The following is a 15,190-nucleotide window of genomic DNA, read 5'->3' on the forward strand; positions in this document are numbered from 1 at the left end:
TATAATGCATTAATTTGCCATCTGCTTAATCCTGAATAGCTATTTGCTTTCCGAAATGTTGGATTAGTCTGATAAGTGCATGGTTAATCAGATCAACTACATGCTCAATACAATACATACATATTTGTTTACAGGTCACGCTGCAATGGTAAGTGAGAGTTTTTACAGGTAGAGCTGTTTTATGATGCAAATGTAGTGTAAATGTTCCCAAAGTGTCACTGAGTAATGGAGCAGCCAATAGTTTTAAAGCACCTAATACCATTCCAGTTTACTTCTATAGGCAATTAAACATTAGTTATTCCTAATCAGACTCCCATATAAACCTCCAAAAAAGCAATTGCTAATAACTTTTGACTCCTGCAATATATTTGGCCGAAATGTTGAAGTCAATGGGCCTCATTATGACCCTGGCGCTAAGTGTTTAACGGCGCCGTAAAAGGCTGTGGCGCCGTTAAAACACTTACCGCCTTACTACGAGGTCCCTTTGCGGGACCCGACCTGAACGGCTGGTCTAGACCAGCCGTTAAAGTAGGGACCCGCAAAGGGACCTTGGTGCTAAGTACGGTACCGCAATTTACGGTACCGCACTTAGCACCTTCCCCAGTCCCATTGAGCCCTGTGGGGCAAAAATGGGAATGGGGAAGGGCCATGGTTCAATGGGGAATTACCGCCCCGCAAACCTTGGAATGGGGTGGTAATTCCCCATTGAACCATTGCGGACCCGTTACAACACAGGCACCAACCACGGTGCTAATAGCGCCATGGTTTAGCGCCGGTGTTGTAATGAGGGCCAATTAGGGAAGCAACACCCCCCACCCCAACTGCAAAGTTTGGTAAAGATTGCAGCCTACTTCCCCTTCATTTTCCCATAGACAAAAATTGACAATTTTTCCCAGACCGCTTAGCCCAAACTGCTGCACAGATTTGGACCAGGTGCAAAACAACTTGGGCATGAAGCATTGACTTGAGGCCTTTTTGTGGTTTAGGGTTATTCCTTGCAGCAGTTTTTTAAATATGTGGTGCAGAAGGGGGTACTGCCAGCTCCAAACTAAATAGCTACATATCGTGTACATTGCCAAAACCAGGTGTTCTTAGAACTGAAATAACTGGCATTTTTGTTTCCGCTCGACGCGAGAGATAATCGTGTCTATAGCCGAGGGTATCGGAAAATTAAATGCACTCAAAAAGCCATTTGCAAGGCAAAAAACATGCAAATGCCATTAGTCCAGGTGGGGGGGGGGCATGGCACAAGAGGACACCAAGTAGAAGTTGGAAGATGGAGGGGGTATAGAGGCTGAGTTTGCAACACAAAACTTTTCTGCATTCTCGGCTATGGACAGAATAGCCACAACAACGACATTTGAAAGCAAACTGCATCACAGAAACAGCGTGTGTTAAGGGTGGAATGGGAGAGGGCAGGGAAGGTGAAGAGGCTATCAGTGGAGTGGGGGAGCAAGCACAGAGGAGAGGGACATTTGGTGAGGGCATGGAGGGACAGGAAAGCATTTTTATCATCAGTTTTTCTGATATTTGTGGCTTATTAATATGACTACAGATAGCAGAGCCGAGGGTATCTGTAGTTCTGTCCCCGCGGCTATGAAAAGAAAAATTGTAAAATGTATAGATATTTTTACAGCTACTGTGACATCCAATAGGCATCTCCCATCCATGCAGTAATCAGGACAGACTCTGCTTAGCTTCAAAGAAAGGAGGGGGCCAGCCCCCTCAGGCCATGTTGCCTAATAAACAAACCACACTTACCAGAGCACTTGGAGCAACATGGCCTGAGGGGGCTGACCCCTTACTTGCTTTTAAGCTAAGCAGGGTCAGTCCCAGTTACTGCATGCATGGGAGACAGTCCACAGTCCCATATGCCCTGTGTTTTCATAGTTTATCTCATAGCATACTAAGAAAACACACATCTTCTACATTATGTTTTTAAAACCATGCTCCTGTCAGTCTTGAAAGTACTGCACTCAGAGACAATTTTGTTGCCTTTTGCTGAATTGCATTCTGGTATTTGTAGTCACCCAGTCAAGATGGGGAGAATAATGCCACAATTGTACAATTTCTGCATAACAGTTCTATAAGGAATTAAATATTTGAGTGACACTATGGTATTTGTACTTTTCAAGTTATCTTTGTAAAGAAGAGTATAATACAAAGCCTGACATGGGGTGAGGAGGGGAAATTATGAGAGGGCAAGTAAGTCATGAGTATTTACCTGCGATGTGGCAAGAGAGTTTACAATCTGTACACTGGTGCAGTTATTTGCCTCTGATAGTGCCAGCTTTTCTGGGCATAGGTAGATGTGGGTGGTCAGCATCACTTTCTTTTAGAGGGTGGAAGCAAACCCCTTGTTTTTTTTTTTTAGGTTGGTAAGCTTGCACAAGTATTTGGCTACCAGGATTTTACTCAGGTTGTCATGTTCCTAGTACGGACGCTTACCCACAAGACCACACGCATTTGTTACGTATTGGGATTTTTTTTCAGGGATGTTTAATGACTGATTGCTGTGATTAAAAGGTGAATACTTTTTATATTTTGCTAGCATATTTATTGTAACATTTCCACTCTCAGGTTATTTTTCTGGTGATCATTACATAAAAAAAATTCCAATGCAATTTTGTCTTGCACACTTTCTTTCTTGTAAGGGGAAGGTCAATTGAACTACATTTGTATATTTCCCTTTAGGATATATCTCCACTTACCGTCCGCATATTCATGGGGTACCAGCATTTGATAATGCTATGTCATTATGGGGGTAAAGTACCTGGGCATATGTTATTCTTGCAGCAGGTCATTTTTTTCTCTTTTCTGTACTGCTTAAATGCAGTTAGTTGGGGTTGTGAGATGTATCACAACAGTCAACAAGAAATCGGCCATAAAACAAAAAGGTTGTAGCAGGACACTTAACCAAAGTGTGTGATCCTTAGCAAATTATTTCATCTCAGTACACACTGCTGAAAAACACTGTGAGTTCTCAAAGCCTGTAATCTTTTGTACGTAACAATACAACTGTTAAAACAGGTCAAAATCAGTTTATGATTGATGAACATCTTTGAGAGATGGGTTGCAAGTGTTTTAAAATATAGAGTGGACAGTGGGCACAGCACAGCAAAGGCCATGGCTAGTGGTCTGGTACTGTTTAAAAAAAGCAGTGGCACCATGGCCGATGACCATGGCTAGTGGTCTGGTAGTGTTTTAAAATGAGCAGTAGCACCATTGCAGAAGACCATGGCTAGTGGTCTGGAATTGTTCTGAAATATACATTGGGCACAGCCATAGTCCGTGGCTACTGGCCATGTGCAGACACAATCTATGGAATAACAAAACCCTCGACATTCAAAGAAAAAACATTAGTTGCAGGGATGTGAATATTATGTAGGAAGAGGGCTCCGAATTTTAACTAAGACTGACCCCACTTGTCAACAAGGGTGTGAGTCTCAGATGTGAGATACTGTGCTAAATTTAGTATATGTCAGTGTATCGTAGGTGTGAGAACCGTTATTCCCTCAGACAACTGTTCAGGCCATAACCAATCGATAACCAATCGATGACTTGGACGATATGGAAATGACATTGATAGAGCTAGTCGACTGACTGCAAAGCCAGAGATCAATGATTTTATCACCGACATCACGGCGTGGCCGCATTATACATGAAGTACATATTAATCCATTCATGAAGTTACATGAACATGCACTAGTTTATTGCATAAAGGCATGAAGCACATTCTAATGACTCACGTAGGTAGAGGACGGACACACATACATGTATCTTTACATTCATATCCTTCGCCAAAGGTGAAATCACAAGATGTAGAGTTCATATATTTAGCTTGCACATGCTTGACTGCTATTAACATAGAGAAGCCATAGGGAATGATATAGAAGCTATAGGTCTCTGGAATGGATTACAGAAGAGGACAGGCTTTGAGTAAATGGAAACACGGACATAATCACTGCAGCCAGAGAAGAGCAAAAATTATGCACTCAGCAAAGGACAAGTGGAGACAGAAAAGTTCCATTTATCAAGGCAATGAGCCACTTGCAGAAAGTCAGGCTACAATCCTCATTATTACAAGCAGGACAGCTTCATTGTGTGGTCCCCACACACGTGACCCAGCTGAACAGGACAGCGCCAATTCAACCAAGGTAGATAAAGGGCACTGTTCCTGTTAATACCAGAAGAGAAAAAGGCTACAAGTGGTGTCCACGAGCTGCTGACTGCGCTCTACCGGGTTTAGGGCTTAGGTGATTAGAAATTGCAACATTAGGGGGCACTTTGCACCTCCATGTTCATTGCCTTGAAAGGGTACACTCAGTCTGGTAACTGTCCTGGGTCACGGGGATGGGAGTACACATTCTGACCAATTCAGATTCACCTCTCACATGGGGATATCATGTGTTGCAAGGGCCAATGGTCTCTCTGCGACCCTGCAACATTGTAGATTGACAATAGCATATGTGGTCCTAGGAGGGATTCCAAGACGTGGCTATCCAATTGCAGAACTAACCCATATAGTTCCCATATGTATCCTACCAAAGTTGACCATGGTAAATGTGTGATAGGTTTCTGGGATAGAACCTGGATTTGTGATGCCACATTGGGATAAAGCCAGGTGACACATGCTTAGAAGACAAGAGCTCCATAGGATACTTGTTTTTCTGGTGTGATCCCTGACATTGTGTTTGCTAATAAAAGACAGTAATTTTGCACCATGGCTGAGTCTTTTGTTCTTGTGGCAGGGAGTCTTTGATGGGCCCGAGTGTTGTCTGCTGATAATTGGGGTGACTGCTCGAGAGCCCCGCCCACCAATTGAAAGTCACGGTTCAATCTGGCAAATCAGGCAAAACTGTGTAGAAGATGCATTTGCAGGTCGTCTGTATTTTAATGGTGTGGTTCTGTCATAGTTGCTCACTTGTGCAGGTGTGACGAAAGGTATTATGGAGCTCTCCAGTGAACCCATCACATTAGATAAGCCTAGATTTCCAAATAAACTGGCTTTGATTTGTGACCTTTGGTGTTGGGCAAGAAGATATCTGGGACATGGCTGAGAACAGAACATGTTTGCTTGATACAATGTGCTGGTATTTTGGAATTGCCCTATGGCAAAGTAGTGCTGTCCTGGTAGTCACTTATGTGAAAAAGCATGATAGGTGAATGTCACTTCTGTGCCATCCTATAGGAGCAATTAAGCAGAGGGTGGAGGTGAATAGCCTACCTACTCAGCATGTATAATGTCAGTATTTGCTCTTTTTTGAGCTGCTAGAGATAACCTCTTTGCTGTGGTATAGGGTTCCACAATACAGTCCTGCTTCCCCCTCCTTCACTTTAGGGAATGCTCCTCCCCTCAACCTCTCTCAGGGTGACCATAGCTTCCTCAAAGATAAGACGATCAGATAGTACAGTGAGTAGAGTGGTTGTGCAGTGCCTGCCGACACAGGTTCAATTCCTGGCAGGGCAAAACTCAGCCTTTCGTCCTTCTGAGGTTGGCAAATGAGCACCACACACATCGGGTAATAATAAGCAGAGCTCAGATGCCTAAGGCTTCGTAGCGTGATATAATTGCAAATATAGAAACATTTTAAAAAAATAAGCTTCAGCTCCTACACATTCCTACTGATGTGGTCAACCACATACATGCAGCTGGAGGGTATACTATTGGGCTTGTTTGGTCTCACCTGCCAGTCATTGTTTTCAGCTGTTTATTACCAATATGAAAAAAGCAGAACACTAGAAGCATTGGTGTAATTTTGACAGATTTGTTGCTGAGTTCTAATGAGAAGGAAAAAAATAATATTGAAACCAATACAATGACAAGCCTGCTCAGACTCTCCGTGTTGCATTACTGTATCACCTCATCAAAAGACATCTATACGGAAAGGGTCCTCACTTGTGTGTAAATGGAGATATTCCCCTGAGTGAATACTTTTATTTAGGTTATGATGCCCACAGACATGTCCTGGGGTAGAACTGCAATATATCCACAACGGTGTGTGCAGCTTTTAGGAAGACAATCAAAGCAAAACATTGAAATTGTGAATGAACCTGACTTCTATGAAACGGCTTAATCTAAAGGAGCATGGGTCCGGAGTACTTGATTTAGACTAATTCCAAATACTCCTGTGCGTCTGGTCAGGGCAACAATCTCCACAGGCACAAGGCTTGTTAAGTGACCCAGCAAACTACTTTCCTAATATCGCACTCACGGTATCATTCAAATGTTCAGAACGCAATGTTTCTGTGATCTCATTATCATTTATTCCACCTACAACCCGACAGGTAATTTCTGTTGTTGAGCGGCATGAGGAAAACTATGGGCCTCAGTACAACCATGGCGGACCAGGAACTACGGTACCAGTAAGCATGCCGGTACCGTAGTTCCCGGACTGCCATACTATGTGCTCTGCTCGTGGGTGCTGTTTCACCCGCAGGTTTTTCCTGGCGGATGTAACGGCACGCGCAAGCAGAGCACGTCGGATGCACCGACACAACTCTGTATGTGCTGATGAATCCGATGTCCCTAACCCCATTCAGCCCTATGGGGCAGAATGTGGATTTGGAGGCCCTTGATTCCGGCACCCGCAAATGGGCAATTACTGGGTTCCCTGAGCTTGGCATGATCCAGTTCTTGCCTATTTGCGGGTGCCGGAAAAAATGCAAATCCGGCGGCAGCCGTGCCGTTAATAAAGGCTACAGCCAGAGTTGTAATGAGGCCCAAATGTATCTAAATCTCAAAAATCTGTTATGGATCCCCATCCTGATTCAATGGATGCTAACATGACCTTGATGGCAATGAATACAGCTCTATTAACTTTGGCAAACTGATACAAAGCAATGGATCAAAAAATAAACTACCAAACAATTCTCCTATACTAATTAACAAATCGTAACAACACAAATGTGAATAGTGAGAATATAAATGTAATAAATCATGCATATGAGATTTTTAGACATTGTGATCAAGCAAATGCAGGTTCGCAAACTGAGGTTATAGATTAAACTAAAAGTCCGGAGTAGCCCAATCAAGTCACAATAAGAGATTTACGATTGTTAGTCAGAGAATTGGACGTCTCAAAATCAAAAACACGAAATTCAATTGATAATGTAGGTTCCTTAAATTGTTCTAATACTGGTAAATTTACCATGGATCAAATGAATAATACACACATCATTGCAAGTAAATGATTTTAATATTTTTTCCAAAGAGGAATCAAAAAAGTGAACATGAGCCAACTATCTGCTCTAAAACTGTTTTAAAATAGGAAATTACCAGCTAGCCAAACAACTTTGAAAGTAAGAGCTAAGACTAGACAATTTCTAAAAATCATAAATGTACCACACACAAAGACCAATATTTTAAATAAAAATGACAAAAAAGTACGGAATGAACGAAAAATACAACCAATCAGCAATAGTCAAGTAAAGCCCTCTATTAGTATGGCATACAAGCTGCTTGACGACCTTGTCGCAGCGTCAGTTTTATCAAATGCTTATGATAAAAATCTACAGCAAAAACCTTTTGTCATGGGAGAAGAGACAATAGGTCAGAGTGGAATAATACCACCATTGGCAAATGCCTCAATGAGTTTATTACCAGATCAGAAACGAGATTAAATAAATAAATCAGTGGCATGGTACATGGCAAGAGGACCAGAGTGTGGAACCCCTCAATATTAGGAATATGGCAGTTCCCTCCTACCAACCAACTCTACATGGTCCTAGATACTGCAATGCCACATCTAGAGCACCTCTTCAACATAACATATGCTCTGAGCAGAGCACACAATTGAAAAAAATGCAACCTCCAATGCGGGATACAACACTTAAGATCAAGCCAGTGTCTAATAATCATCAAGTTCATATAAGTTACCATCAATTTATAATTGAATGCCCATCTATTTGCAAAATTTGACTTAAATTGTTCAAGTATTTTGAAAATTTGTAGAGAAGTACTGCAATTGCAAAACATAAACTCAGCAGACATTGACAGAGTTTAATTTGGAGGATTGCGATCTTTCTTGGTCACGAATATTCATACATTCAACCATCTTGGCTGATATGATATGGGGCAAAACATTTGCCCTACATGAAATTTACTTCATTTTAACTCAAGATCACAGTCAGTTAGATTTGGATAATAGACAAGGGTCATCTAAGAGGAGCTTGCGAATATATGTTGCTGATCGTTTGAGCGTTGCACAGTCTAATGCTAAATAGTCTATTAATCGATTTGAGATGTCTCACAATCAATATCAAGCGTAAAAATACACAATATCTGAGACTATTCGTCTAATCTCCTGGAACACTTGAGGCTTTTATCATTGCATCAATTCAAATAAAAGTGAACTGCATAACTATAATATAAAGTTCTACTCCAGGAGACGTGGATTGTTGAGCCACCAATTTGGGATGAATTTGATATACTCACAACGCCTGCCTTGACGCAATGCAGTGGCCGCCCCATGGTGGGCTAAATGATAGCCACTAGAAAATCAAAAGACTTTGGGGCCGATTCATGGAACAAACGTGCGCCGAAAATCTACGTGCAAGCAGGCGCAAGCAGGCGCAAGCGGAAAAAAAGAGGCGCACGCGCACGCGTGCGATTCATGGAAGTCCTGCGCGTGTCTTCCTCGGGATGTGCGCCAAACCCGTGCATGGCGCACACGTCACTGCAACATCCCGAAAGACGTGCGCAACACGCACAGTGAAAGCGCACAACCTCTGCGCATACACTAGAAAGTGGGTGGAACACGGGGAGTAACGCGCGGAATGGGGAACAACTTGCGAAAACAAGGGCGTAACTGGGGATGTACTGCAGGGAAGCAGAGGGAACGCCCACACGCACCTGAACCACACGTATTCATGGAACCGAATAGGGCAAAGCCACGCACAGCGAAAGACACGCACAAGCCGATACACATCCGCCACACGAAGGCAGGCGGTAGCGTCCCTGCGCATTACAAAAGTGGCAACATACAGCAATTGTGCGAGCGGGGCACGTGTATTTCGGGGGTTCACGTGAACTAACTCACGCGATCGGGCCTGGGGGAGCGGGCTACGTGTATTTCAGGGGTTTGCGTGAACTTTCTCACGCGATCGGGCCTGGGGGAGCGGGCTACGTGTATTTCAGGGGTTCGCGTGAACTTTTTCACGCGATCGGGCCTGGGGGAGCGGCCTACGTGTATTTCAGGGGTTTGCGTGAACTTTTTCACGCGATCGGGCCTGGGGAAGCGGGCTACGTGTATTTCAGGGGTCCGCGTGAACTTTCTCACGCGATCGGGCCTGGGGGAGCGGGCTACGTGCATTTCAGGGGTTTGCGTGAACTTTTTCACGCGATCGGGCCTGGGGGAACGGGCTACGTGTATTTCAGGGGTTCGCGTGAACTTTTTCACGCGATCGGGCCTGGGGGAGCGGGCTACGTGTATTTCAGGGGTCCGCGTGAACTTTCTCACGCGATCGGGCCTGGGGGAGCGGGCTACGTGTATTTCAGGGGTTCGCGTGAACTTTCTCACGCGATCGGGCCTGGGGGAGCGGGCTATGCGTATTTCGGGGGCGCGCGGGAAGTGACACACGCGATTGAGCGGGGTACGTGTATTTCGGGGGTGCGCGGGAAGTTACACACGCAATTCCATCAGGGTACGTGAATTACAGGTGTGCGCGATATCAACAGGGTACGTGTATTACAGGGGTGCGCGGGGAGCAGCACACTAGAATTGCACGTGTGGGTCCTCCCAGGTGTTCCCTCTACACCCTCCACGGCCCCTGCAGGTGGCTCACACCACAGGGGCCTACCCAGCACATGTCATGCAGGCACCCCACCCACCATGCCCATGCCCACCAGCCAACCCACATGTCAACTTGCACTACTCCCCCCCCAACGCATGTCCCCCTGCACCCCCAGCCACCAGGGGCAGCCTCCACCAGGCCCCCACCCATGTCTCACACCACCCCCACCCCCCAGTCACCAGGGCCCCTGCCAGCAGGCCCCCACCCATGTCCAACTCATGCCCCCCCCAGCACTGTGGGGCACCTGCCAGCAGGCCCCCACCCATGTCCAACTCATGTTCCCCACCACCCCCACCCCCCAGCACTGTGGGGCACCTGCCAGCAGGCCCCACCCATTTCCAACTCATGTCTCCCACCACCCCCACCCCAGCACTGTGGGGCACCTGCCAGCAGGCCCCCACCCATGTCCAACTCATGTCTCCCACCACCCCCACCCCCCAGCCACCAGGGGCAGCATCCACCAGGCCCACACACATGCCTCACACCACCCCCACCCCCCAGCAGTGCAGGGGCAGCCTCCACCAGGCCCCCACCCATGTCTCCCACCACCCCCACCCCCCAGCCACCATGGCCAGCCCCCACCAGGCCCCCACTCATGTCCCCTATCACCCCCACCCCCCAGCCACCAGGGGCAGCATCCACCAGGCCCACACCCATGCCTCACACCACCCCCACCCCCCAGCAGTGCAGGGGCAGCCTCCACCAGGCCCCCACCCATGTCTCCCACCACCCCCACCCCCCAGCCACCATGGCCAGCCCCCACCAGGCCCCCACTCATGTCCCCTATCACCCCCACCCCCCAGCCACCATGGGCAGCCTCCACCAGGTCCTCACAATCCCCAACACACATGTCATCACAACTCGCACACATGAGCCATACCACAGCCATATCGCAACTGCCACCACCATCCATACACATACAACAGCATGAGCATCCAAAGGGGAGCCAGACATCACATGCAACACAGGAAGTGCACCACACATGTACACACACCACCACACTTGCATGCATGTCTACACCCCTGCCAAGTGTCGCACTGTTCAGACGGCCATCCATGTCACATCTGCCAATCAGTCTTCCACATACCGCTGTCACATGCATCCATGTGGCATCACTGTTGCACCCTTGTCAAATACACACACATGCACATGTACACAGTGCTGATACATGCAGCCGAAAACAACATACATGCGTGACATCACGGACATGTCTACTCACATACACATTCATCCAAACATGTGTGCCCACACAACTGCATTTGGCATGCAAGCCTACACACACAAGCACCATCCATGTCTCACACATCACAGCCCTCGCATGTGTCAGCCCCACGGCCCTGTACACCCCCACCCATACTCGACCACACTACCGAATAATCACCACACGCACTGCTCACAATCAGGATGCATGTACACTCACCGCTCGACTCCAGATGGGTCTGCTTCTCTAGGACCTGGACGTGGAGCGCTGGGGATATGCGTTCCAGGACCCTCATCTGTTCTTCCGACAAGTGGCCCCGGCGCCCCTTGGCATCCGCTGCCTTCAAGAGGCGCCGGCCCTTGTTCAGAGTCCTGGACCTGAAGTCCTCCCAGCGCTTCCTGACATGTTGGAAGTCGCGGACTGCCACCCCCTCCGTGTTGATGGCAGTCACGATGTCAGTCCAGATCCGAGTCTGTCCTTCCTTGTCGGCGTGGGAACTTCCGAAGAGGGCATCATACTGGCCCAGGACTTGCTCCACCAGGACACCAACTTCGGTGGCACTGACGCTGGTGCCCCTCTGCCTCTCTGGCCGGGGGTTGTCAGTGGGCACAGATGGTGTTTGCCCCGACATGACAACCCCAGAGGCAGGAGTGGGTGGGCAACTGGGTCCTGGGGCTGGGCTGTGGAGCGATGGAATCCCAGTCGGGAGTCTTCGGTTCCAGCAGGGGTGGTCACAGCAACAGCACCCCTGGCTGATGTTCAGGCAGCAAATGGCAGTGCACGTGGGCAGCAGGCAGTCAGGCAGCAGCAGATGGCAGGTGGGAGCGTGCTCGGGGCCCTGGGGGGCAGTAGTTCGGCCTTCTGGGCAGGAGCGTGGTCTTCCGTGTGCATACGCATGGCCAGCTTGATACGGAGTGATTTGGCACGTGAAAAATCTGCACGTCAGCGTGTAATACGATGAAAGGGCCACGCGCGTAAGCGCGCTTGGAAACTGCACGTCTGCGTGTAATACGAGGAAAGGGCCATGCGCGTAAGCGCGCGTGGAAACTGCACGTCCGCGTGTAATACGAGGAAAGGGCCATGCGCGTAAGTGCGCGCGTGGAAACTGCACGTCCGCGTGTAATACGAGGAAAGGGCCTATGCGCGTAAGTGACGTGACGCGCGCGTGCGTTTCCCTCAGCACGGGTTAAAGGTGAGCGGACCCAGCAGTTCGCTGTACGTGCCTTTCGTGGAGACCGACGTTTGTTGCTGCTTCCTGTTGTTTCGCGCGCCATCACAACTTCACAGCTCTCAAGGACGTATCTCTTCTTTTGGCGGGGGTATTGGCTACGCGTGTTTATCTGCATCGCACTAGTCAGACGGTGAGTCACACACGCTCTTTTTCCCACTGCGGGTGCCCCTGTGTATCGCACCCATTTTAGATGTCATAGTAGCCTGCGTGTCCCACGCGTACGCGTTATTCGTGTTACTGGGTGCCACTGCGTACTGCGGGAGGTTCAATCCACGCACGTAGGCTGCAGGGTTGCGTGCACGGTTTTACTGCAGTTTTGGGGTGCCTGAGCGTTGCGTGACCCGTCACCACATCACCGGGGTCACATACAGCCTTGCAGGTGCAGGGGGGCTGTTAACATCTTGCTTCCCAACCCCTTCACCCCAATTGCCCATGTCAATTGTGGTGTACACCTCCCATTGGCACCACTCCATCTGTGCCAGCACTACTACATCTGTGCCATGGTTGGGAGGCCACCAAAGGTGAGGGGCGCCTCAGCTGGGCGTACTCCTAGTGGCGGGCGTGGTCGGGGACGTGGCCGTGGTGACCAGGGAGTAGGGGGACTCCAGGGTGTCCAGGGCAGCCACAAAGGGGGAAGAGGCAGGGGTGTGCCACTTGAGCACAATGTTGTGCCATGTGTCGGTGCAGCCATGCCACCACCCCCTGTGGTTCCGGGGGATGCAGCTCCTGCATCTGGCACTGGCACCCATATGACCCGGCAGTCCGTTCCATCGACTGCCACGGGCCCAAGGGTGGTGGTAGCTGCAGGTGCAGCTGTGGACACCGCCACCCAGGCTCAGGGTCTGCCAGCGCAGGCTGCGTTGGCACTTGAAGAGCCCTTGGTAGATCTCCAACAGGCCAGGGGGGAAACCATAGGGGCACGCTGGGCTGCTCAGACCAAGACACGTGTCCCTGGGGCAGTCATGTCATCTGCTGCCCCGAACAGCCGGGTGTTGGCAAGTGCAGGGGCAGATGCACCCAACAGCACCCCGGTTGTGAGTCTGCCAACCAGGACCGTTGCGGCCAACCACCCTGCCACAGCTGATGCTGCTGCGCAGGGTCCATTAGTGGGCACCCAGCTGCCACTGACACAAGTCAGGCCTCTGGTCATCCCTCCACCTGCCACTCCCTTGGCTCAATCCACCGAACCCACTGGCCATGCTGGTCAGGGCGGCATTAGCCAGCCAGGGTCTGCGCCACAGTCCAAGAGGAGGAAGGTTGTACCTGCAGCACAGGCTGGGACCCCACACACAGCCACGACCTCCTGCACGTCGAGGAAGAAGCCTTTCTGTAAGCAGGAACTGGATTTCCTCGTGGACTACGTGCGGGGCCACAGCCGTGACATGCTAGTGGGTGCTAATAGTCAGACCACGGCTGCCCAACGTGACACCCACTGGAAGCATGTTGCGGAACAAGTCAGTTCATTCGGCCATGAGGTGCGCACGGCGCAGGAGTGCAAAAAGCGTTGGAATGACATCAAGCGCAGCACTAAGGCCAAGCGTGCCTCAAATTACAACTTGACTCTGGTGACTGGCGGTGGGCCTGCACCAGAGGAGGAAGAACTCACTCCGCATGAGGCTCTCGTTGCGGAGTTCATACCACCTGAATTGGTCAAAGGAGTGGGAGAGAAGCTGGACTTTGAGGCCCAGTCCAGTGAGTGTTGATGCGTGTTTGTTGAGGACGTGTGTGTTTCACTTGTGGGATGTGTTGTGCATGATTGCTGCTACATGTGACGTGTACATGGTTCTGATGTGTAAGTAATGCAATGCTACCGTCATGCATGTCTCCTCTGCCTGCATGCGGGACTCCATGTAGGCATGCTCCCTTGTCCCTCCTCCACCACTCTGCACCCCAGTTCCACCTTTGCACTGGTCTGCTCCAATCTTGCCAATGTGTAGTTTCTTGTCCATGTGTCCTGTGTAGATGCTAACTTCCAGCGTAGAATCTGCCAGACATATGCCATGTCGTACAGCCTTAGTACTCGATACAGGGTATCTCACTTGTACTGTGCATGGGTCAGATGTCCTGCAGGGACATGAGTGCCCATTCATGCTCCATGTGCATTGCACGCATGCCCCTATGTGTCCCTGACTGGATGATCACTGTAATATCAGTCCTTGGTTACATACATTGCCTGCCATCTCATCAGCCTTCCCATGTCAACTGTGCCTCAGTCCTGCGTTGCAAACATGTTTAGGCTCTGACAATCTGTGTGGCTCACAGGCCTCAGCCTGTTCAATGGCCAATGACTCTGTCCAACTCTTGTTGTGTCTTCTTCACACGTGGGCGGCCTCTGGAGTTTCCATCATGTGTCCTGTCCACTGTCCCAGCATCATTTGCAGTGTTGTCATTTGAATCACATGAAGCTGTTGATGCCAGTCAACACTGCCTGTCAATACACAGGTGTATGGTCAGCCTTTTGATACCATGATAGGCATCCCTGCTTTGGTACTGGGGTGGAGGGGTGCTTGGCTTCTGGACATGGTACACATTGAATGCGCAATGCACGTGATGTCTGATTTTGACATTGCACTGCCTTCACATTTCCTGGCACACACCATGTAGTGCTTGTACATGTAGGTAGTGAGTGGCGTACACATTTTCTGCACTGCATAGACCCACTTCCATGGAAACTGCCACCTTTCAACAGGTCTGATCACAGAAGCTATTCAAAGTAGACCCAGCATGCATGCCAGGTCATATGTTGTGTGTCACATGTCTGCCTGATGCCTTTGCTGTCGGTGTGTGTGTCGTGTGCTTCTGACATGTGTATTGACCTTTTCCTCTCTATTTTTCAGGTGATGACGCAATGGAGGCAGAGGATGGTGTTGTCATGCCAGACACAGGGTTGGTAACGCCACATCAACCCGGCACTAGTGGGGGTCGTGGGGTGGTAGGCCACGAAACCCCCCAAGTGCTGCAGT

This window comes from Ambystoma mexicanum, chromosome 10, assembly GCF_040938575.1.
Source record: "Ambystoma mexicanum isolate Mex_15411 chromosome 10, UKY_AmexF1_1, whole genome shotgun sequence".
In the NCBI taxonomy this organism is placed as follows: domain Eukaryota; kingdom Metazoa; phylum Chordata; class Amphibia; order Caudata; family Ambystomatidae; genus Ambystoma; species Ambystoma mexicanum.